The following is a 22,312-nucleotide window of genomic DNA, read 5'->3' on the forward strand; positions in this document are numbered from 1 at the left end:
CTTTGTGATCTTGGTTCGAGTGTGATTATCATGCCTTATTATTCATTTAGGAAACTTAAGCTAGGTGAGCTTCATCTAACTAATATGACTTTGCAATTGGGCGATCGATATATTAAGTTTCCAAAGGGAAGAGTTTAGGATGTTCTTCTCAAGATACACTAGGTGAAAAAAGAAGATTGGCACTGCCCTAAGGCCACTGGTTTTTAAAAACCAGTGGGGAAAAAAGGGGATAAATGGGGGGATTTTAATGGAAGAGTATTGCCATCGATTCAAAACAAACTAGTAGGAAAAATAATAACCATACCGGTTTGAACCGGTGCCAATAATTTTTTTTTAAAAAAACCCTTTTATAAACCGTACCCCTTATTCCTTTCACCTTAAAACTGATCTCCTCTCTCCTCTACCCCTTCTCTGTTCTCTTCCCTCTCCGCCTCTCATCCTTCTCTCTCCTCCTCCTCTCCTCCTTCATTCTCTTTGATCTCCTTCTCCATCCTTCATTCTTTTCGATCTCCTTCTCTATCCTTCATTTTCGTCGTTGTCGCCTTCATTCTCATCACCTACTCTCTCTCTATATCCGTCATCTCCTTCATTCTCATCGCCATTATTCATCCTTCATCTCCTTCAATCTAGTCGCAACAAAACCACCACTAAGACCACCGCCGCCGCCACCACCACCACTAACCACTACCGCAACAACACCACCAACACCAATAGTACGATGACATCACCGACAATAATTGGTTTTCTGGGTTTTATTATTCGAGGTTAGGGTTTTTGGGCTTAATTAATTTTGTAATTTCTGTGTTTAATTGATTTCCTAGGTTGAATTCGAAACATGCCTTGATTTTAAAATTTTCTGGGTTTTTGGGTTTAATTGATTTGTAATTGCTGGTTGTAATCGATTTTGGAATTGTCTAGGTTTAATTGTATTTTGAAATTGTTGTGTTTAATTGATTTTAATCGATTTTCTTGGGTTTTTAGGTGATTTATGGGTTTGTTTTTTAAAATTATTTTGAGTTAATGTATTTTCCGAGTTCTTGAAATTTCTGGGTACATGCATGAGTGTTCTTCGTTTTATTTTTCGCAGCATATAATGTGATTTTTATGAATTTTAATTTTGTGTTTTAATCAATGCAGGTATTGTTTATGAATCCATATAGAAGAATCAAGATGTTCATTTTGGAAAATTGATTTATATGTTGTAATTTTTTTTTATGTTGTAATTTTTTGGGGTATTGTACAATTGTAGTTTAATGATAATTATAAATCTGATTAAATTTCGGTTGATTATGACAGTGATGTTGCATTGAAATAAATTGTTAGATTATATTTCTACTTCTAGTGAAAAATTGCAACAAAAATAATAATTTTTTTTTAAAAAAAAGTAACATGAAATGGCACTGGTTAACCGGTGCCAATTTGCTGTAATTTCAAAAAAAAATAAAAAAAGTCGGGGAATATTATTACCACCTGTTAACCGATAGCAATGTAATTTATTCCCACCGGTTAATCGATGGCAATACTTGTTTTCCCCAACGGTTTTGAAATAGTGGCTTTTAAAGGGAGGATTACCACCCCCCAAATTCCCAACGGTTCAACACCGGTGGCAAAGGGGGGTTTTCAACTGGTGGAAAATTGCCTTTTTCTACTAGTGATAAGAAGTTTACCATTTCGGTTGAATTTATTGTGCTGGAAATAGCGGAAGATGATAACATACCTATAATTCTAGGGAGCCCTTTCTTAGCTAATTTGGGAGCTTTGATAGTTGTGAAAGGAGGTCTAATTATTTGGAGAGTTGGTAGCAATATGACTAGTTTTGCCCTTATGCCGATGCATGAGTCGTTATCTCTAGTGAATGGAATTATGTGTGTCAATTCCCCTTAATATAATGATGATATTTGCATAGATGTTTCTTCTACTAACAATGTTCTTGAGGTTTTTGATGATGTGTCTTTAAGTGTTGAATGCAAGAAAGTTAGTGAAGAAAACAAGGAGCCTTTGAAGCTTGAAGATGAGGAGGTAATTGATATTCCTCCATGGTTTTAGCTCTACCCTCAAGAAGACGAGGTTGATTCCAAGTGTGTTGATGGTGAGAAGTCATCCACTAAAAGGAATAAGAAAGAAAAGAAGAAAAAGAGAGCTTTTATAAAAAAGAAAATGAAGTTGAAGCAAAACGTGCTTGTTCCGGAAATTTATTAAGTGAGAATTCATCAAGCAACGATGTGAAGTTGTTAAGAATTGAGGAAGAGTTTGTTCCCTCTACCACTTTGAATAAGGTGGTGTTCTTTGACCCTCCATGATTTGGAGGAAGGGTCAAGCTAAGGAGCTTAAGCAAGCTCTTCCCGATAGGCAACCCTGTTTTCTAAATTTTTCTTTTGATTCTATTTTTCTTATGTTTCTTTTTAATTGTTTTTATTTCTTTCACTTGTTTGTATTAGGATTAATAAGTTGAATTCATCAGAATTGGACTACTCGAGCGTGCATGAGCACAATGGGAATATGTTTCGTGGTGTTTATTGAGAATATGCTCGATACTATTGAATTTTGAGATGAATGGGTAAGGTAATTTAGGAGGTAAGTTAGGAAAAGTTGTGGTTACATTTGAAGCAAGTATAAGCTTAGTAGGTTCATTATGGTGCTCTCATTAATTTGGAATGTTGAACCCACTAGAAATGAAATTAGATACTGGTCGTTTTAGTGGGTTCAATAATCCTGGAATGATAACTATCGTTGAGCCCATGTATGAACGCACCAAGAGAAGCAATTAAGCTAGGAACAAGAAGCAGCTAGCGCTGGCACACAGCTATGCGGTGCGGGCGCGCGAGCTGCAGGCGCAGCCGCGCATATGGGTTGCCAAGGATACTTCTTTCCTTTCTTCTTTCATTTCCTCATTTCCTTTCATCCTCGCCCTAGAACTCACCTCCTTCCCACTCCATAATACAAACCCACGAAACCCTTACCCTCATAATCAACAAAAACCCATCTTAAATCATCAAAACAATCAACAAAAACAACAATTTTCTTCTCTAAATTCATCTTCTATATCAAAATCATACTACTTTCCTCTATTTCTCAATCTCCAATCTCTCTTCTCCATTGAAGACCAAATTGGGGATTTTTGAATTGGTTGACATTGGTGGCTTTTTCATTATCAATCTTGATTCAAGTGTGGTATAATCATCTTCTTTGACTCTATTTCACATAATTATATTATATTGTTGCAAGATTTTGATTGTTTATGATTGTGAATAGCAGTAGTATGAATTTTGATGAATTTGGTGATTGTATGTGAAATTGGGTTGATTATTTGTATTGATGTTGATTAAATTTGTCTCACATTGTGTTGTTGATTGTTTGTGTAGCCCAATTGTGCAAAATTGTTGTGAACTTTAGAGGGTGATATTAGGGTGTAGTGGTTGTGATTGGAATTGGTTGGTTGAGTCAAGTGGTGATTGAATTGTGTTGGTGGTTTTAAGTGTTTTGTGAAGTTAAATTTGTGATCTTGGTTGTGATAATTTGGTGAAAAAATTATGTCTAGAATTGTGGAAGCTCTCACCTCCAAAACCAAAAAGAGAAAAACCAACATCACCATTGATGAACCATTACCTTAAAAAACTTCCTCCCCTCAAACACAAAACCTAGAGCCCCTTCCTCATCCTAAACTCCATTCTGTCAATCAAGAAAACAAACCTAATTAGAAAAATTTCCATAAGAGAACCTATAAGCCCTCACGGCACTATCACCAATATAGCATGATCAAATTAGGAATTGATGAGGACTTATGGACTACCATTGAAAATCTTGGTTTAGGTACTTTTATCGCTAGGAGTTACCGGACTTACCTCGAGCCTACTTAGGAGTTCCTGGCTTCCTTGGGTACTACTCCGGTTGGTGACAAAGACTATAAGGTCACTTTCCAGCTCTTTAATAAGGTAAATGTCATGTTGTTGGCCGAGTTCAATGTGGCCTTAGATTTCAACCCAAATGTGGATAGATTCTATTCCGACCGCGAGCATGAGTATTTAGAGTGCTTCTCCCAAAATGCCTTTTGGCAAGCCATCTCGGGGTTGGATAAGTTCGACGCTCGATTTTCTCTTGCAAGAGAAATATTTCACTTTTGTTTAAGAGTGCTCCATAGACTATTGGGGTACTTGGTGTTCCAAAAGAAAGACTTAGGAAAGGTGTTGCTCCCTAAGTTGCGGACTTTTTTGATGGCAACTAGGGAAGAGTATCGAGTTAGGTTGAACTTTGGGCGGATATTTTTGAAAAGTTGTATGGATATGGGGGTAACTAGTCGGGTGATATACCTTGCGGTAGTATGATCCCAAGGTTAGCTACAAAGCTTGGGTGTAAGAGGTATCTTCTTTCTTGCACACTGGTAGGGGATCTTGACACCATCTATCTCGATACGAAAAACTAAAGCAAGTACAATTCCTGGCTAGACATGATGCCGATGAGGTGTTCGATTGGCTTTGTAGGGGATCTCATTGGTGTTATCTTTCGATCCCCTCTCTTACCTCTCTTCACCAACTAGCCCCTAATGTCTGGTTTGTGCCCTTGAGTAGCCGCATTCCCGGGGAGGATGAAGACATGGAAAATGTTCTTAATGAAGAGCGACAAATCCAACAAAGTCAACAATAACAACAACAATATGGTGCACAAGGAGCACCTCAACAACAACCTCGACAACATCAATATGCCAACCCCAACATGGAGGCGGTGAGTGCCCAATTGGCGGGCATGCAAGTCTGCATGGTCAGGATGTGTGACCAAGACTTCGAGACAATCTACTCCCTTATGAGAGGTATATTCAAGATGCAACAAGGTATGTTTCTCTAACAACAACAACTTTATGATGCGAGCGTTAACCGGGGAGAGATCACTCCCCTGGTTAACTACCCGTATTTCCCTCCTAAACACGGTCCTGTACCGTCTAGAGGAAGTGATGGGAAGCCTACTTACCCGCATTGTCCGAGACCCCAAGGATTCAATACCGAGACTAGAACATTCTCGCATGAGCACAACAACTATGATTACCGTGTGTTCAGTGGGAGTGACTATAGGGGTGGTCTTAACTACCCTTATGTCAATCCCACCCATCGTCTATCTCTAGAATTGCTCAAGCAATTTACTCCCTTGGCCCCTTGGCAACAAGATAACTTTCGGGTCCACTAAGGATGGCCACCCGACTACACCGAGGGATGGGATCCTTATGGTCCCCCATCTGGCTTTTCATATGATAGGGATGATGGCAATGATGATGCCAAGCCTAGTGGTAGCTAGTTCCCCTTTCTATGTGCTTTTATCTCCATTCCTTTATCTTGTATTCTTTGGTTTATATTGATAGGATGTTGAGATGTATTTTTGTGTAGCTTTGGGGGACACTAGTCTATTGGATAGTCTCAGTTGCCATTTCTCTTTTTTGTTGTTTTATTTACTTGATTTTTATTCCTTGATGGTTTTTATTGTTTTCCTTGGTCATATATGATGATGTTGAGAGTTGTCGTTGTTTCCATGATGATAACATGTTATTCTTGTTGGATATCTTTTGTTGTTTGATTTTGACGATGATAATATTTCCATGTTGAGATGGTGATTTTTGCTCCCGTTTATCCAAATCCCAAAAATCCAAAACCCTTGAATCCAAATCCCTCTAATCCAAATGATTTTGTTTTCTTGCATAGATGTTTTTTCTTATTTCTAGGAAGCGTAGTTCATTTCTTTAGATTGATTTCATTCTTTAGTTATATTTTGTTTCTTTGATTTTCCCTTTTGATTTTGTTTTCTTTTTCTTTTGATTTGAAGTTACTAACAGTTTTCTTTGTATATAGTTCATTTTCTCTTTTATTTTCTTATCCGATTTTGCAAATTCATGCTATGCTAGTGGAGTTTCATCGAGTTGGTATCTTCTTTACCACGCTTTCCTTTACTTAGCTTGATTTCCTGGTGAGATCTTTCATATTTCACTCTTTGCTTTATTTTATTTAATTTGTTGCAATAGAATATGATTAGTTTAGGAAGAGTTGAATGGTTCGAGGATGTTTGCTTTGTAACACCAAGGGTGCTTGAGGTCATTGGCGATATTGTCAAATGACCACTTGTTTGTCTATTGGGATTTATATGATATGCATGCATGCATCTTTGCACTTTTGTTTCTCTTTTCCTTTCTTTTCCTTTTCTACATTTCATTCTCATTTCTTTTCATTAAAAAAAATCCAAAAATATGATTTAGAGGCTTTTTTTTTGTTTTCTTTTCATGGTATGCTTTTGTTATGGACATAATATCATCCGAACTTTTGCTTTTCAATGGATGGTTTCCTATGTGGTGTCGGTGTGCACGGTTTGAGAGTATCTTTGGTTGATTATAGGATATAGTATTGTAAGGTAGAGTGTTTAGAAATTTTGGGATCTTGAAGTCGGATTCTATTTGTTTTTGAAAATTTGCAATTGCTCCCTTTTGGTGAATTTAAAACTAATAGTGAGCATTTGCTACAACCATGTGAGGTATAAATTATTTTCAAGCCTTAAGTATTTCTTGATTTAGCGGCACATGGATCCTTGAATATTGTATGCTTTTATCTAGATGTTTACTTTCATCTCCCAAGATTGCGATCGAGCCATTTAGGAAGGACAAAGACATCTTTTCGGGGTGGTAATTTTTCCTTTTCTACGATAGTTTTCTATTTCATTATTATGGATTTTCATTTGCGTACTTGCTAACCATTTGAGCCATAAACCTTATTTTCAAGCCATATCTTTAGATTTTGAGCCTTTTGTTTCATTCTTGTTTCCATTATTGGTTTTTGTGAAGCAATTGATCATTTTGTTGGAGTATCACTACCACAAAATAGGGATATAAGTAACAAATAATACACAACGGTCAAGTTGCATAGGCGATCTCTAGAATTATACAGATCGCCTATGTAAGATAGGCGCTTTGTATGTTAAAACCTATAGAGCGCCTATCTAACTTAACTGTTCTATATGATAAATTCAAATTTACACTAACAAATATAGAGCGCCTCCTTTGATTAACCGTTCTATCAGTATATTAATTTTTACAAAAAATTAATTGGAAGTATCATGTATGACAACCACGACCCACCTAACCCTAAACTACTTCGTTTCAAATTGTAGCCGCCTCCTTGTATCTTCTTTTCTTTCTCACTCCTTCTCTTTCTAGATCAAAGATCATCCTCCCCTTTCTTTCTCCTCTTCCTCTCTCCTCAAATTCCCTACCCCAGCAAATAGATTTATATGCTTTGTCATTTTTCCAATGATATTGAAGTCAAGTTCTCAATTTGATTCACTTTGCAGCAAAGAACATAATAGTAGATTAAGATCTATGAATTTTAGCATCTCACACCCCTCTTCCTCTCTGATTATAATTTATTTGTTGTGTAGTTATTATTTAGATCTGATTTTACTTTTTATTATATTTGATATAATCGATTCTGTTTATTTTTGTTAATTTTGGGGCGGTGTGCGAGTTTTTGTTTGTAGTGGGTTTTGCAGGTGGTGGTGTGAGTCGTGGGGGGTAGTTTGTGGTGGGGGTCGTGGGGGTGGGTCACAGCGGGGTACAGTGGGTCGTGGTGTTGGCAGTGGGTGGTGTGCAATTTGGGGAGTGAGCTTTCATTTTCTATTATTTATTTTAGATCTCAAATTTCAGATTTTTATCTTAAGATTTAGCCTTATTTTAACATTTTCTTAATTTTTTTCAATACAATATGGTCAGTTCCATTTATTTTGTTGATTTTACTATGTATTGTTTCCCTATTTTCTTGAAGTGTATAAATTTTTAATTTCTTGAATTTTTTTAACATTTTATTTAGCAGGTGACAATGTCATTAATTTTTTTTACAGCAAGTTGCCGTTTTGTGGGTGTTTGATGCGGCTGCTCTGTTTTTTATGGGGTGTTTTATGGTTGTTTGGTGCGGCTGTGAATTTTGATGGTTAAGGTGGTTGCCTAAGGACTGAAAGCGTGGTGGTGGTTTAAAACCCTTTAAGTTATTGGCTCTCTTTTGCTTATGAGTCTTAGAGAGCAATTATTTGTTGTTTGTATCTTTGTAATGTAATTATGGAGGAATTAAGTTTATTGTAATTGAACTATTGTATTTTTAATGTATTTGATAAATAAAAAGTTGAGTATCATAATAAATCATGTTTATTTCATTTTACACGTATGAGTTATTATTATTATTATTATTATTATTATTTAATAATAATAATAATAATAGTAATAATAATAATTTTTTTTTAAAAAAATAAAGAAAAGAGAGCGCCTATCTATGGTAGGCATTCTCTTTTTATATTGTTATAGAATGCCTATCTCAGGATGACAGCTCTCTTTTCCTTGTTTTTTATTTAATTTATACCTAGAATATGAAGCGCCTATCTAAGATGAGCGATCTCTATTGTGTTAGATATAGAACACCTCAAAGAGGCGTTCTATAGACTTTATAGGGCACCCCCTCAGAAGAACGCCTCTGAGGAGTTCTATATCCCTTGTTTTAGGCGTTCTGTATTCCCATTTTTGTAGTAGTGTATATGGTAGATGAGTTGTATATTTGTTGTAATATTTTGTAAATAAAAAGCAAATGCAAGTTTATAAAAAAAAGGTCGTCCATAGTTAAAAGAGGCAAGGACAATAAATTGAAAAAATTTGAAAAAATAAGTTAAAGCAAAGCTAATTCAAAAAACTTTGGCAAAAGTGTAAAAATTTGAAAAATGAACAAATTTCAAAAAATATTTTTATGTGAGTAGACTTCTTCCTAAGCATTGAGATTAATGCTTCATTTTAGCTTGGGGGGCGGGGGCACCATTCTTACGCTTTTTGTATATGTGATTGTGAGTTTGGCTTTGAATAAGCTTGGAGGTGTTGGTGTTTTTGTTTGGTGATTACTTGGTCTTGGTGTTGAGGATTGATCAGCCTTTGCTTAACGATTTAGGTATACCACCAAATTTCAAATTTTAAGCCTACCCTCACCCTTCTCGCCCTTACATTACAATCCTTCTCAAAACCTTTTGACCTTTGTCATTGAGACACAAGTCGGTGGAGGGAGATGTAGGTCAAGTCTTTAGAGTGGTATTCCTTAGTCAAGATGTCGAGTAGCCTGGTATATCTTCCTTTTTCTGATTCCTTCGAGGAATCATTGAGAGAATGTGCTAAAATGTTTTAAGATTAAAGTGAATTGCGTTTCATTAGTTCTCTATGCTTAGAATATCATATGTTTCAATAAACCCTAGATATCTTGGAACGTGAATACCATTATTGTGTAGAAAATTGCTCATTCACTTGCATAAAAAAATTTGTAAAAGTCCGTTTCATTAGCTACATTTTTGAATCTTTGATTTTACTTTCTTTCTTTTAATGATTTTGCCTCATTTTACATCCAAGAGTTATGGGTCAATCTCTTAGGAAACCCTTACGAAGAGCATCACTCGTCCTCTAGGGCGATCTAGGGGTTTAAATGGCTTGTCTTTAATTTCTAAAATGGATCGTGATTCCTACAAAAGAGAGTATTAGTGTATATTCTCATATCTTTTTTTCTTATTCTTTGTTTAAATAAATTGTTTCATACTATCTCTTCTTGCTTTGTTTTGCTCGAGGACGAGCAAAAGCTTATCTTGGAGGAGTTTGATGAGTGTAATTCAGGCAACTCATTTAGCTTCTTATAGGATTTTTTTACATGATTTTTGTATCTCGTTTACTTCCTTTTCTATAGTATTTCTTATATTTTCTCTACTTTGCATTTTCCTTAGATGTTTTCATATTTTCTTGCTTTCTAGTGTATTTTTCATTTTTTTTTCTTTACTTGTTTTATTTTCTTTGGTTATAGGAAGATGACAACGTTCGAGAGCCTCAAGTGTATCCTTCTCGGAGTTTTCAAGCTTAAGAGATGTCCCATTTCTCTATTTGAAGCCCAAGAGCAATGGAGTTCAAGAGCATGTTCTCAAGGTTGCGCCCTCATACCGTGTGGGCATGAAAGAGTGGTGTCTAACCCACAAAAAGTGCTCTTTAGGTTTTGATTTGCTTTTTAGAGAGAGAAACTCTTGATTTTGTGATATTGTTCTTAGATTTTAGAGAGAGAAACTTGGTGTTTGATGATTGTGAATTTGAGATTTTCATTCCTCTTTGATATTGATAAAGGTTTTGTAAGAATCCTTTACTTTTCAATACAATTTGATGTTTGATACTTTTATATTGTTGAATTTCTATTCTTTATTAGCGTGAATTTGATTGTTGATGTTCGAATTACAATGTTGATGATGAGATTTATGAATTCTTTTCTTATGCATTTCAATTTCACCATGATTAATTAGTGAGTAATTGATTTGCTAGGGAATGTGGTGAAGCATGTGTTGGTGATAATGTAATGCTAATTTGGGGGTTTTGACTGAATTGTTGATATGATTAAATAGGTTAACGAAATTTGTGCATGTGCTTTGTTTGAAAAGGAGTAGCTTACCTTTATGACCATAACGGCCTTCAATGACATGAACAATTGAATTGGATGCTATTATTATCGTTTGATCTCGATTTATTATTTTCCTTTAAAGTCATTTTTAGAGAAATCTAGCTTGACCCTAGGAAATAGCCTACTGAGTGATCTTTATTGCTTGTTCCATTTTCCCTAGCATCGCTTTGTTGATTGAATTCTCTCGAATTAGCAAGATTGTTGTCAATGCATGTGGATCCTAAGTTCCTTAGTGTTCTGATATTGATTTCTATTTAATTTTTTTTTATTAATTCGATTCCGTTAGAGTAGACCAACCCACTCCTTTAGTCTTCAGAATAGCTTAGCATCAACCTTAGTACTCCCGCCTTCCCTTGGGATTAGACCTAGACTTACCCTATACCTTTGGTTGGTTTAGTTTTATAAATATTGTTTTGGCGAGAAATCAAGATTCCAAAGACATAGGTTTTACCGTTAGTCACTTACTCAAGTTATTTTCACAATACCCCAACTTAGGTATTTACAGGGAAAACATGAGTGAGATTTTCTCTTCCATCAATGTGGGAGTATTGTTTATTCCTTTTATTTTAAAATCAAAGAAAAAATTAATTATCAAGCAGCTAATAAATCAACAAGTGCCATATTTAGGAGAAGAGTTCGGTGAGGACCACAAGGAGGGGAGGGGACCAAACTTAATCCCCAAGGAGCTCTCTATGGCCGACCACAAATAACCATACATGAGCAACTGCGGGCAAGGCGCGGCTTGCAGCTACAGCCTTTGTGCGGCTTCTGCCCTTTGCCGACTGACGTGGCTAGCAACATGCTAGCAGTGGTGTGCGAGCTGCACCAGCCAGCCTACGCTCGCCTTGGTGCATTTGCTAGCCACCTCGTCTTTTACCAAATGCCTCAGGAATCGGTTTGCTCGGGGCATTCTGATCCTAGGTGTATATTGGTAAATTATTAATTTATTAGTAATTTTACTGTCTCGCCCTTTATTATTTTGACTAGACTTTTGACGCTCGGATTTGGCGCTCCAAGCTCGAATTTCCGACATCTAAATATTAAATACTTGAGTGACTCATTAATTCCTTCCGAATTAATTCGTCGTGTCGGTTCCTTAGTTGCATTAGTGTTACCCGTAGGGTTCAGTCAAGATTAAGCTGTAATATTAATTATACATTAATATTACTGATTGGAATCAGCCTCGACCTACGCATTCCAATCACTTAACCTCACTGAGTAATTAAATTAATAATAATTTCGAACCTTCTATTGGAATAATACACCTGTTCAAAGGACATCATTCCTATCATTACTAGTTCGGTTTAGGGTTACTATTTTGGTCATGGGTTACCAGTTTGGTCAGGGGTTACTAGATCAAGGGTTACTAGTTTGGTCAGGGGTTACTAGATCATGGGTTACTAGTTTGGTCTGTGTATACTAGATTGGGGGTTACTAGTTCAGTCATGGTATACCTGATTAGGGGTTACTTGTGTATTAGCTGCCTTACGATGTGGCCAGCCACACACAAAACCTGCTAATTTGTAATTGTATGGAATATTTCAAGCATCCCACACTTGAGCCCCAATGTGATTATACAGTTAAGTATGGTGGCGTCCATAGGGAAGGAAGCTAGAGAAAAAGAGTCGCCAACAAGTTTTTAGGAACTTGCAAACCGTTCACAAGGTGAAGGTTACACCCTTCATGATCCTTGAGATTGCTAAATCCATAGTGGTCTGGAACCATGACCGGATATTCAGGGATGAAGGTATAAATCCAACCAAAAAGAGATTAAACCTGCCCTAAAAAAAGGCCTCTAATTTATTCTTCTCATATTCATGTGCGCTTTCTGACTACCATGCAATTAATATATTAACCCTAAACCTGTCTAATCTATGTTGGTTGAATATTAATGAACAAACAAAACTATTATTGGCGATCACATGAAAAATAATCATATTAGCCTAAACAAGATTATTAATTATGTCATTAAGCGTGATTCCAAAAAAAATTCCCTTTCATCCTGCAAGAGAGGGCGTGATCAAGCAATAACAACAAAAATATCAGGAAATATAATATAATAACAATCATCATCATAATAATAAACTCAAAGCATAATAATATTAGCAAGATCCTAGGCATGATACTAACAAGATTATTAACAATATCCTAGGCATGATACTAACTAGAATAATAAAAGATCCTAGCATGTCACTAAACAATAAAAATCAAGGCTTTATCCCTAACATGATACTAACAAGATAGAAAGAAATAAAAAGCAAAATAGAAACATACATGACACTAGAAAGCAATAACAGGATCCTAACATGGTACTAGGAATCAAAATAATATAAACATGCTTTATATATATGTATAAAAATTAAAACAACTTACTTGGTTTCCTCGTATCTCTTTCTAATAACAAAATACGTACGTTAGTAACTTCAAGGAAAATATTAAATCAAACAATTAATTTAAATAATTTAAATAGAGATTTGGGACCAAATGCTCGGAAATTATCAACCTTTCAAGTCTAGAGCGAAGGTAACTTCGTACTTAGCTGGGTATGTTTAGAACTAGTGAATGCGGAATTTTGTAAAAGGGGAAGGTTTAGAAAAAGAGAGAAGAATATTTTCAAGCTTAAAGAGAGAAAATAATTGAATTAGATATTTGTTGGTGATTAAGCTTGTTGATTGTTGGTGATTTCAAAACGAGAAATATCGACCCTATTTATAGAGAAAATAGTAAAAAAAAAAAAGAAAAGAGTTAGAATTCGAATCGGAATAGATATAGCTCCTATCGCAAACGACAAGACCCAGCGCAAAACGACAAGAATCACGCATGGTGTAAGGAGGATGATCCATTCGTATGGGGTTCTTTCTGAGATGTCCATGACCATTTCAAAGCCTAGGACTTTACACTTGTTACGGTGTATTAGTATTTGAATTCTTGACTATTTTGGGGACCTTGAGTTAGAATTGGTTCTATCATCGTGCTTTTTTGTAAGAAAAATGTAGGAGTTGCCAATGAGTTTTGGAAAAACTATAAACCTCGTTCATGCCTTTCTCCCATGTGGAGTTCATGGGATTTTTAGCAGAAATTATAAGTCTACCCATGCCAAAATTGGTCTACATAAACTAGAAATGAGTTTGGGAGAAAAGGTACAAAAATAACGTTCCCTTTAAAGGAGAATCAGTATTCTAGCCCTAGTGCAGCCTATACTAGATCTTCCTTTTTTACAATTTCATCACCAAACAATATATGCAAAGTGATACTTAAAAATAAGTTAGTTGATTTAATTTACAAGCAATAATCACGTAGGAATTACATTGCAAAGTCGTTATTCTTTATTTAATTCAAATTCGTGAAAGGAGCAAAAGTAAACAATATTCGCCTTTGCTTAGGTGATCAATCAATTAATTAATTATTCAAGTCTAATCTTATTTAACAAAAGATATTATGTGGAATCGATTAATTAAATGTCCTTTTAAAGTAGTCAAACAACACAATTTTATTGATTAAAGTTCTTTTAAACAAGAAAAGTAATTGTGATTCATCTAAGTGCTCGGAATTAACCACTTCTCTTTGCTAGATCTCCATTTAGAACACTTATGGACTCCTTCTTGTTTGGGAACCTCCACCGTAGTAATGAAGATTAAGAGGGGTGAGTGTTTAGGATAAGAGGGTTTTGAAGCACAAGTTCACAAGAGTTTCTGCCAGGATTTTAGATTAATTTCTATGTGTCTAAGCCTCGTATTAAGCCCCTATTTATAGGGAATGGGTACAATTAGGGTTTTAAGCATTCTTCCGTACTAGGTGAGTTGCGCGCGGCATCCTAGTGCAACTGATTTCATTGCGCTGCTATAGGCAGCGCAACTGAATGTCTTGCGCGCGGTTTTATGGTAAGATTCGATTCTATCTTCCGCAAGAGCATCTCTAGAAGTTGTGCTTGGTATTGCGCGCAACTGAATTAGTTGCGCGCGCCATACCAGCGCGACTCATTGAGATGCGCGCGGATTTTCCTATGGCAATTTAAATTTTAACCTAGGTGCCTCTAATCTGTCATTATTGGGTCTCAAGCATGGGCTTAAGCCTAATTATGATTGGGTTTAGTTAATTTGACCTTGTTTTGTATTTGTTTTTGGTTAGGCTAGTCTTTTTGTGTCTTTGCGGTTTTACTAGTTAGTTTTAAGCATTTTTCACTTCGATCTTACACGAAGATGGATTTATTTATCGTCATTACACTTTTTGTCGGGACAGGAGGCCAAAAGTGGATGTCTACAGTTAGCCCCCACATTGATAGAGTCTAGGATAGACGAGGATCAAAGTAGCCAAAGAAATAAATCCAAGAATTAATCTGCGAATTTCTCAAAGAATAAAGAATCTTTCAGAAATGTTAAGGATCTCAAAACGATCCTTGATTCGCTAAGTGTTTGAATAAAGTAGCTATTAAGGCTAGAAAAAGTATTTTATATGCCTTAACACACTACAGAATTATAGGCGTCGCTCGAAGTGCGCCTACGTTAAAGCATGTTGTGAATATGCTTGGCACTCATAGGAAGTGGGAATTGACATTACGATTAGGGATAAAGCAAAGTAGGGAGCCGCCAACAAGTTTTTAAGGAACTTGTAAACCGTTCACGAATCATAAAAGGCAACCACGATTAAGGGACAACGATAGGCAACAACGATTGACCCGTGAAGGTTACACCCCATTCATAATCCCTGAGATTACTAACTCCATATGGTTTGGAACCACGAAAGGAGGATCAGGGATGATGTTACGAAGTGAGTCATGGAGTCACATTCGCCCATATTGGCCTCTACTCGATTCTTATAGTGAAAAGTGATTCCCGCGATCTCAAAGGCATACAAACAAAAAATATTCAATTTGCTCCAAACTGTTATTTGGCTAAATTGGTTAAATATTAATGCAACACATAATTCTAAAATATTTGTGGTAACTTGAATTAAATAATAAGATTAAAAAGGAACCTAAACTGGTTGTTTAAATTATCTTATTAGGCGTGATTTTCAATTTCATATTCCCTTTAAACATGCAATATGGTGATTGTAAATATATAATAGAATAAACATCAATATTGGAAGCAATTTAACAATAATAACGTTAGTCAAATCAAATATAAAATAACCTAATCATGATACTAGCAATATAAAAATAAAATAAGTAATTAAATTAATTAATTACTCACATTCTGCATGTTCCTTTAAAATGCTACAACATGAATAAATTGTTAGTAACTTCAATAAAAAAAACATAAATCAAATAGAAATTAAATTAAATAAATGTAGATTTGATTTGGTCCAAACCCTCAGTTAATTATACCTTTCACGCCTTGGTTTAAGGACGGAACCTCGGGTTAAGTATGGACTCCTTGGAGTGCTTAAGGGAAAAATGGTGTAATTAGGAACATAGGTTTAAAGCTTAGAATATGGGAGAAAGAGAATATAATGATTTTTTGGTGTAAAAGAGAGGATGAGAGAAGGATTTCATGCCCGAATTGCAGAAAGGGGGGTCCTATTTATAAGAAAAATGAGCAGAGGGAACACACGGAATCCTAAAAAGATAAAAACCCTAAAAAATAACACCACGACACGGCAGAGAACACCGTGACACGGTGACAGTCACCGTCAGACGGGGGAAAATCCCGTGATGCGGTGGATAACTGGAGTGACGCGGGAAATATTTGACCTTCGGGACGTGAAAACGCGTGAATGGTTTACACGAGAAAATTTCGGGACACGGCACACGTACCGTGACACGGAAATGTCAACCGTGACACGGTGGGAAATACCGTGTCACGGCAGCAGGTACCGTATCACGGCAACAGGTACCGTGCCACGGTGGAATTTGACGCGAAAAAGCTTCAAATATGGCACCGTGACACGATGTCCAGTACTGTGTCACGACACCAGGTACCGTCAGACGGGGGAAGGCATCGTCAGACGGGGCACACTCCTGCAACACGGTGCTTTTGCACTGTGCGCAGTGATTCCAGTTTTTTACCCGTTTTTAAAATCATCATAACTTTTGATCCGTAACTCAGAATAAGGCATATAATATATCAAAGTGATTTATAGATTTTAAGATATGGTCGTTTTAGTAGAAGGGTGTAAGTTTTGGGCCGAGTTTAGTGTTTTGCTCATATAATTTTCGTTATATCTCGGAATTAGGCTTATGATATATGGTTGGAAAGCTTATTTCAAGGCCTATCCAAAATTGGATCAAAATTATATAGCCATAAAATCTGTTCAGCTCGGTTTTGTGATGTGGATATGAAAAGTGGAAAGTATGTTATGGTTTAGGGAAATGAGCTAGAAATTGGATTGGTTTATGAAATATATTGGATAGAACATGGATTTAAGCACTCCAAATATTAAATACTCAACCCGACCAATAATGGCGGTGAAAGGTGTTTAGGGTAAAAATACTCTAGACATGTGGACCAATGAGAGGAGGCCACGTGTTAAGTTCAGGATGGCACAAGTGGCCCAATAGCCTCCTAACACATGTCCCCTTCAGATAAGCTTCTGAAATGGCGGCCTTGAAGGGCCAAGATCCCAAGAAGCTCTGTAATTCTACGCAGCATACTTAAACCTAGGTTAAGTGACCTTGATAGGGGCACTTCTACCAATGACCCTATAAATAGGGAGATATTTTCCCATTTTGGGGACACATTCAATCATTTATTACACCTACTTTCTCTCTCATCAGAGAAACACCTGATCTTGGAATCCAAGCAAATCCCGACCTAAATTTCCGTACTCTTTATTCCCTTCCAAGTTACTAACTTGATCTTCGGAGGCGGAGCTCCACCACCCGGAGACTCCGTTGTTTTTGCAGGTACAACTCAGCCGGACCAATCATTGGGACGTAACTCTCCCGAGGGAAAAAAAAACCCAAAACATTTGGCGCCGTCTATGGGGAGAGTACCTCTAGGGTGGTTCAAGAGTCTATACCACCTCCTGAGCGTCTGGTAGAAACTCACATAGGATAATGATCCTCAGGTCGAAACTCACATAGCAAGTGATGACTCTTTGATATCTAAGCGCATCTGGCCCAAAGACACTCTAGAGCGGTGTGCCAGCCAGACAGGTACAAAACGACCCCTCTAACAGCCGGAAGGGGAAACCCATACGGCCGGTGGATCCGCTCCCGTCACTCGAGACAAACTCATGAAATTCATGACTAGTTTCAATGGTGAAATTAAGGATCTGATCACCAAGAGCCAGGCTGGCCCAAGCAGGGATCAGTCGGTAAGAAAGACTCCTCTAGAGCAGGGGAAGTCAGTTAGAGATAGGCAGCCAACTCCTCATCCAAAGGAGAAGGCAACCGGTACCATTGATTGGTCCTAGATTCTTGTGCCTCCGAGGAACAACAAAAAACCCCGCCGGACTGAATAGCCGGTGGGAAAAAAAATCAACTCTTAATGCCAGGGAGATCATCACCCAGAAGAGGAATCAACAATTGTCTGAGTCAGCTTCTGCATCAAACTTTCCAGACAGCTTTAAAAATACATTTGCAGGGAATGTGCAATCCTTGCATGAGAGCCATACAGGCGGTAATACCGTCCATTCTGGTGAATACACCATATGTACCACTTCTGGTGTACGGTCCGTATTCTCCTCATTTCATGCAGTCATCCCTCTTTGGAGGTCAGGCAGCATACAACAACGTCCAGCCACTGGACTGGAAGCTTTGTCTGCTCCTCCTGGGTGAACAACCTTCTGCGTTCACCTAGGAAATAACCGAGGCGGCACAACCGGCCAAGGTTAAAAATGTGTTGGTAGGTACCTATGACAGTACCTCCAATCCGGAAGATCACCTCATGGCTTACACTAACCTCATGTACTTACAAGGGTTGGATGATGCCACTTGGTGTCGGTGCTTTCCGGCTACATTGAAGGGCATTGCCCAACGATGGTTTGACAACTTGCCAGTCGAGTCCATCAATAGTTTTAGGAAGCTTGCCTTTCTGTTTGCTTCCAACTTCTCAATGAACATCCCTGCGAAGAAAACAAGTCTTGACTTGAGCACTATTAAGTAGAGAGAGAGAGAAAGATTGCGCTCCTATGTCAGGTGGTTCAATCTGATTAGTATTCAGATTTAGGGACTCTCTGACGAGGTAGCTTTTACAATCTTCTTTAAGTTAATAATAGATGGGTCGATCTTTAAGTTCAAACTAGTCAGAAAAAGGGGCTTTTACTTTATAGGCGGCCCTAAGGGAGGCGGAAAGCGATATTCAAGCAACCGACCTCTGCTCTCCTGGTAGCCAGTTGGACTCCAAGAAGTCTGACAGGCAGAAAGATTGCCGGCCTACTCAGGTGCCCAAGAAAAAAGATGAGAGCAAAAAGAGAAAAGAAGTCTGGGCGGTGAGTTATTCTGACTAGCCGTCCCATAAGAAAAAGAAAGAATTTAAACCGTACTTCCCTCGGTACGAGTTTAACAAGGACTGCAACTTCATCCTCATGGAGATCAAGGACCGACTGTCTCTAGAGAAGCCAAATCCAATGAAAAGTTTCACTAAATCAAGGAACAAAAATAAATTCTGCCAATACCATGAGGAGGTTGGCCATGACACCAACGACTGCTTCAGCCTTATACAGGCGTTGGACCGTCTGGCTGACAAGGGGATGTTAAAGTCCTACATTTCTAAGTCCAAAGGGACTAATAAGAGGAACCCGGGGCAGTCATCTAAGACACCCCAACCTACTAGTAGTTCGGACACTCATGCAATGGCCCCACCATCCGGGGCACCAAGAGCCATCTTAAAAAGATGGACAATGATGATGATGATGATGATCAGGCGGCAGGTAGCTCCTCCTTCCCAGACGTTGTGATCACTGATAAGGATAGGGGCACTGTCCGTCGTATGCATGACGATCCGATCGTCAATGATGTAAGGTCGCCAACCAGCTGGTTAGTCGAATCCTGATAGACACCGACAGCTCGTCGGACATCATCAGTCTCCGGTGCCTACAAAAGCTGAAATATAACCTCAGTAGCATGCATCCGGTTACCCACCCCTTGATTGGTTTTTGGGGTGGGATGGTTAACCCAGTCAGTAGGATTGACTTACCTATCCGGCTGGGTGAAAAAGGAAAGGGACGACACCTAGTTGTCAAATTCTTTGTCGTTGAGGAACTAACCGCCTATAAAATTATCCTAGGCTGACCAACCCTCAACGAAGCCAAGGCTTTAATCATCTCTTCTCTCATGCTCATCAAGTATGAGAGCGATGATAGCTCTGTTGGTTCCTTGAATGGGGATCAAAAGATGGCCCGGGAGTGCTACCTCTCAGCCGTCAAGGATACTGTGGCCCCAGACGGCCAAGGTCAGGAACCAATAGACCTTAACAATGTCAAGGATGACGCCCCATCCCCACTAGCAGCCGGGAAGAAAAGAAAGGCTCCACTACTGGTGGAGGTGAAGAAAGAGAAAAATAGCAATCATTGACCGGGGAACGGTCAGATGAACTCCGTCCCTAATCGGCTGGAGAACATATTGATATACCTCTGGATGAAAGCCGTCCAGAGCGTACTATCAAGGTTAGGATGGTTGCTTATGCTAAGCTAGGTGTAGACCTGCACCTATTGCTGAAAGAATTCAAAGACATTTTTTCCTTTGAAGTAGAAGAGATGTCAGGCGTTAGCCCGGATCTTGCTATCAACGAACTCGCCGTGGATCCAAAAAAGTAGCCCATCCGGCACAAGAAAAGAAATCACGGCGAGGAAAGAAGTCAGGCGGCAGCTACCAAAGTAAAAAAGCTTCTGGATGCTGGGTTCATTCAGCCATGCAATTTCCCCCACTGAGTGGCGAATGTTGGGCTTGTAAAGAAGCCGAATGGTACCTGGTGTATGTGTGTTGATTACACAGATCTGAACAAGGCATGTCCCAAGGACAGCTACCCGCTTCTAAAGATTGACAATCTGGTAGATTCTATAGCCGGGCATGCCTTGATGAGTTTTATGGATGCCTACTCTAGCTTCCATCAGGTATCCTTGTGGAAAAAAGATCAAGAGAAGACGGCCTTAGTCACTGAGAAGGGGTTATTTTGTTACACTGTGATGTCGTTTGGCTTGAAAAATGCGCCGGCTACATTCCAACGGATGACTAATACGGTCTTCATTAATAAAATTGGGAGGAATATTGAGGCGTACATTGATGACATGATAGTTAAATCCAAGCAGCAGGTGGATCACCTTGATGTTCTTCGAGAAACCTTCACCACACTCAGGCGGCGTAAGGGTATGTTAAATCCTAAGAAATTTGTCTTTGGTGTTGAATTTTGGAAGTTTCTCGGATTCCTGATTGATTAAAGGGGGATAGAGGCTAATCCTGAGAAGATACAAGTAGTAATTGACATGAAGTCACCCCGCACTGTCAAGGAAGTACAAAGACTAACCGGTTGCCTGGCCGCATTGGGGAGGTTCCTCAGCTGGTAAGGTGACAAATGCCTTTACTTCTTCCAAGCAATCAGGAAGAAGACCAGATTTGAATGGGGGGATGATGCTGAGGCGGCCATTCAAAAGCTGAAAGAACACTTGCACTCTTTGCCAAGGCTTGTTAGCCCTCTGCCCAAAGAGACGTTATACATGTACCTAGCCGTCTCAGATCATACTCTTAGTGCTATTCTCCTTGCTGAGAGAGACGACATCCTGCTCCCGGTCTATTTCATTAGTCATCTGCTAAAAAAATGCTGAACTCCGATACCCTATGGTTGAAAAATGTTGCCTTGCTCTATATATGGCATTGAAGAAATTAAAGCCGTACTTTCTAGCATATCCGGTTGTAATTTACACCGATCAGCAGCGGCCAATGTCTACCTTGGAGTCATCCGACAGAATGTTGAAGTGTGCTATTGAAATGCAAAGTCTTGAAATCACTTTCGAAACCAGAAAGGTAGTGAAAGGTCAGGCGTTTGTCGACTTCATTGTTGAAATGACACGACCGGTTCCCTCGGATAACATTGATCGGGTTTAGAAAGTGTATGTAGACGGGAGCTCGATGAAGAACAGCTGCGGTGAAGGAATTACATATGAGTCCCCTGAGGGGGGACATATTTGAATATGTACTGCGGTTTAAGTTTCAAGCTTCAAATAACGAGGCGGAATATGAAGCCCTACTAGCCGGAATCCGCATGTGTAAGGCAGCAGGGGCATTAAAAATCGACGCCTAAACTAATTCGCAGTTTGTTGTAAGCCAGTATTAGGGAAAATATGAGGCAACTCATCCGGCTATGATCTAGTATCTTCAGGAGGTCAAAGAAGAGGTCGGGGCACTAGAAGAATTCCATGTGAGTCAACTGCCCAGGTCAGATAACATCAAGGCGGATGCATTGTCCAAATTGGCATCTTCCACCTGCTGTGATACGCCTCGGCCAGTCTTTTGGGAAGTTCTGGAAAAGAGATGTACATATGAAGAGCCCATTGGAATCCTGGACCGAAGCTCTACCTGGATGGATGGCATCCGGGCATATTTAACAGACGACATGCTTCCCGATTCACCACAGGAGGCAGTCGTCATGATGAAGCGAGCAGCAAACTTCGAGATGAGAAATGGAGATCTCTTCAAGCCGGGTTTCTTTAAACCTCTATTGAAGTGCGTTACCTTAGAGAAGGGTAAAGAAGTTCTCGAAGAATTGCATGTGGGATACATCGCCTCTCATATAGGCGACATATCCCTAGCCATCAGAGCCAAGTGGCATTACTTTTAGCCTACTCTTGAAGCAGATGCTAAAAAGTTGATGAAGAGGTGTGACAAATGCTAGAGGTTTGGCAAGCTTATCTACTGCCCGACTACAGATCTGATGACAATCCACAGCCCAGTCCCG

The 22,312-nt window shown here is 38.6% G+C and overlaps 1 long non-coding RNA gene across 1 annotated transcript; it reads left to right on the top strand.

The window, feature by feature from the left end:
• The first annotated feature begins 265 nt into the window (after nucleotides 1–265).
• Nucleotides 266–2,153, top strand: LOC110684018. The gene is made up of 2 exons (XR_002503722.1): nucleotides 266–764; nucleotides 1,138–2,153. It is a non-coding gene; the product is annotated as an uncharacterized LOC110684018 (long non-coding RNA).
• Nucleotides 2,154–22,312: the final 20,159 nt, after the last annotated feature.

This window comes from Chenopodium quinoa, unplaced genomic scaffold (assembly GCF_001683475.1).
Source record: "Chenopodium quinoa cultivar QQ74 unplaced genomic scaffold, ASM168347v1, whole genome shotgun sequence".
Lineage (NCBI taxonomy): Eukaryota > Viridiplantae > Streptophyta > Magnoliopsida > Caryophyllales > Amaranthaceae > Chenopodium > Chenopodium quinoa.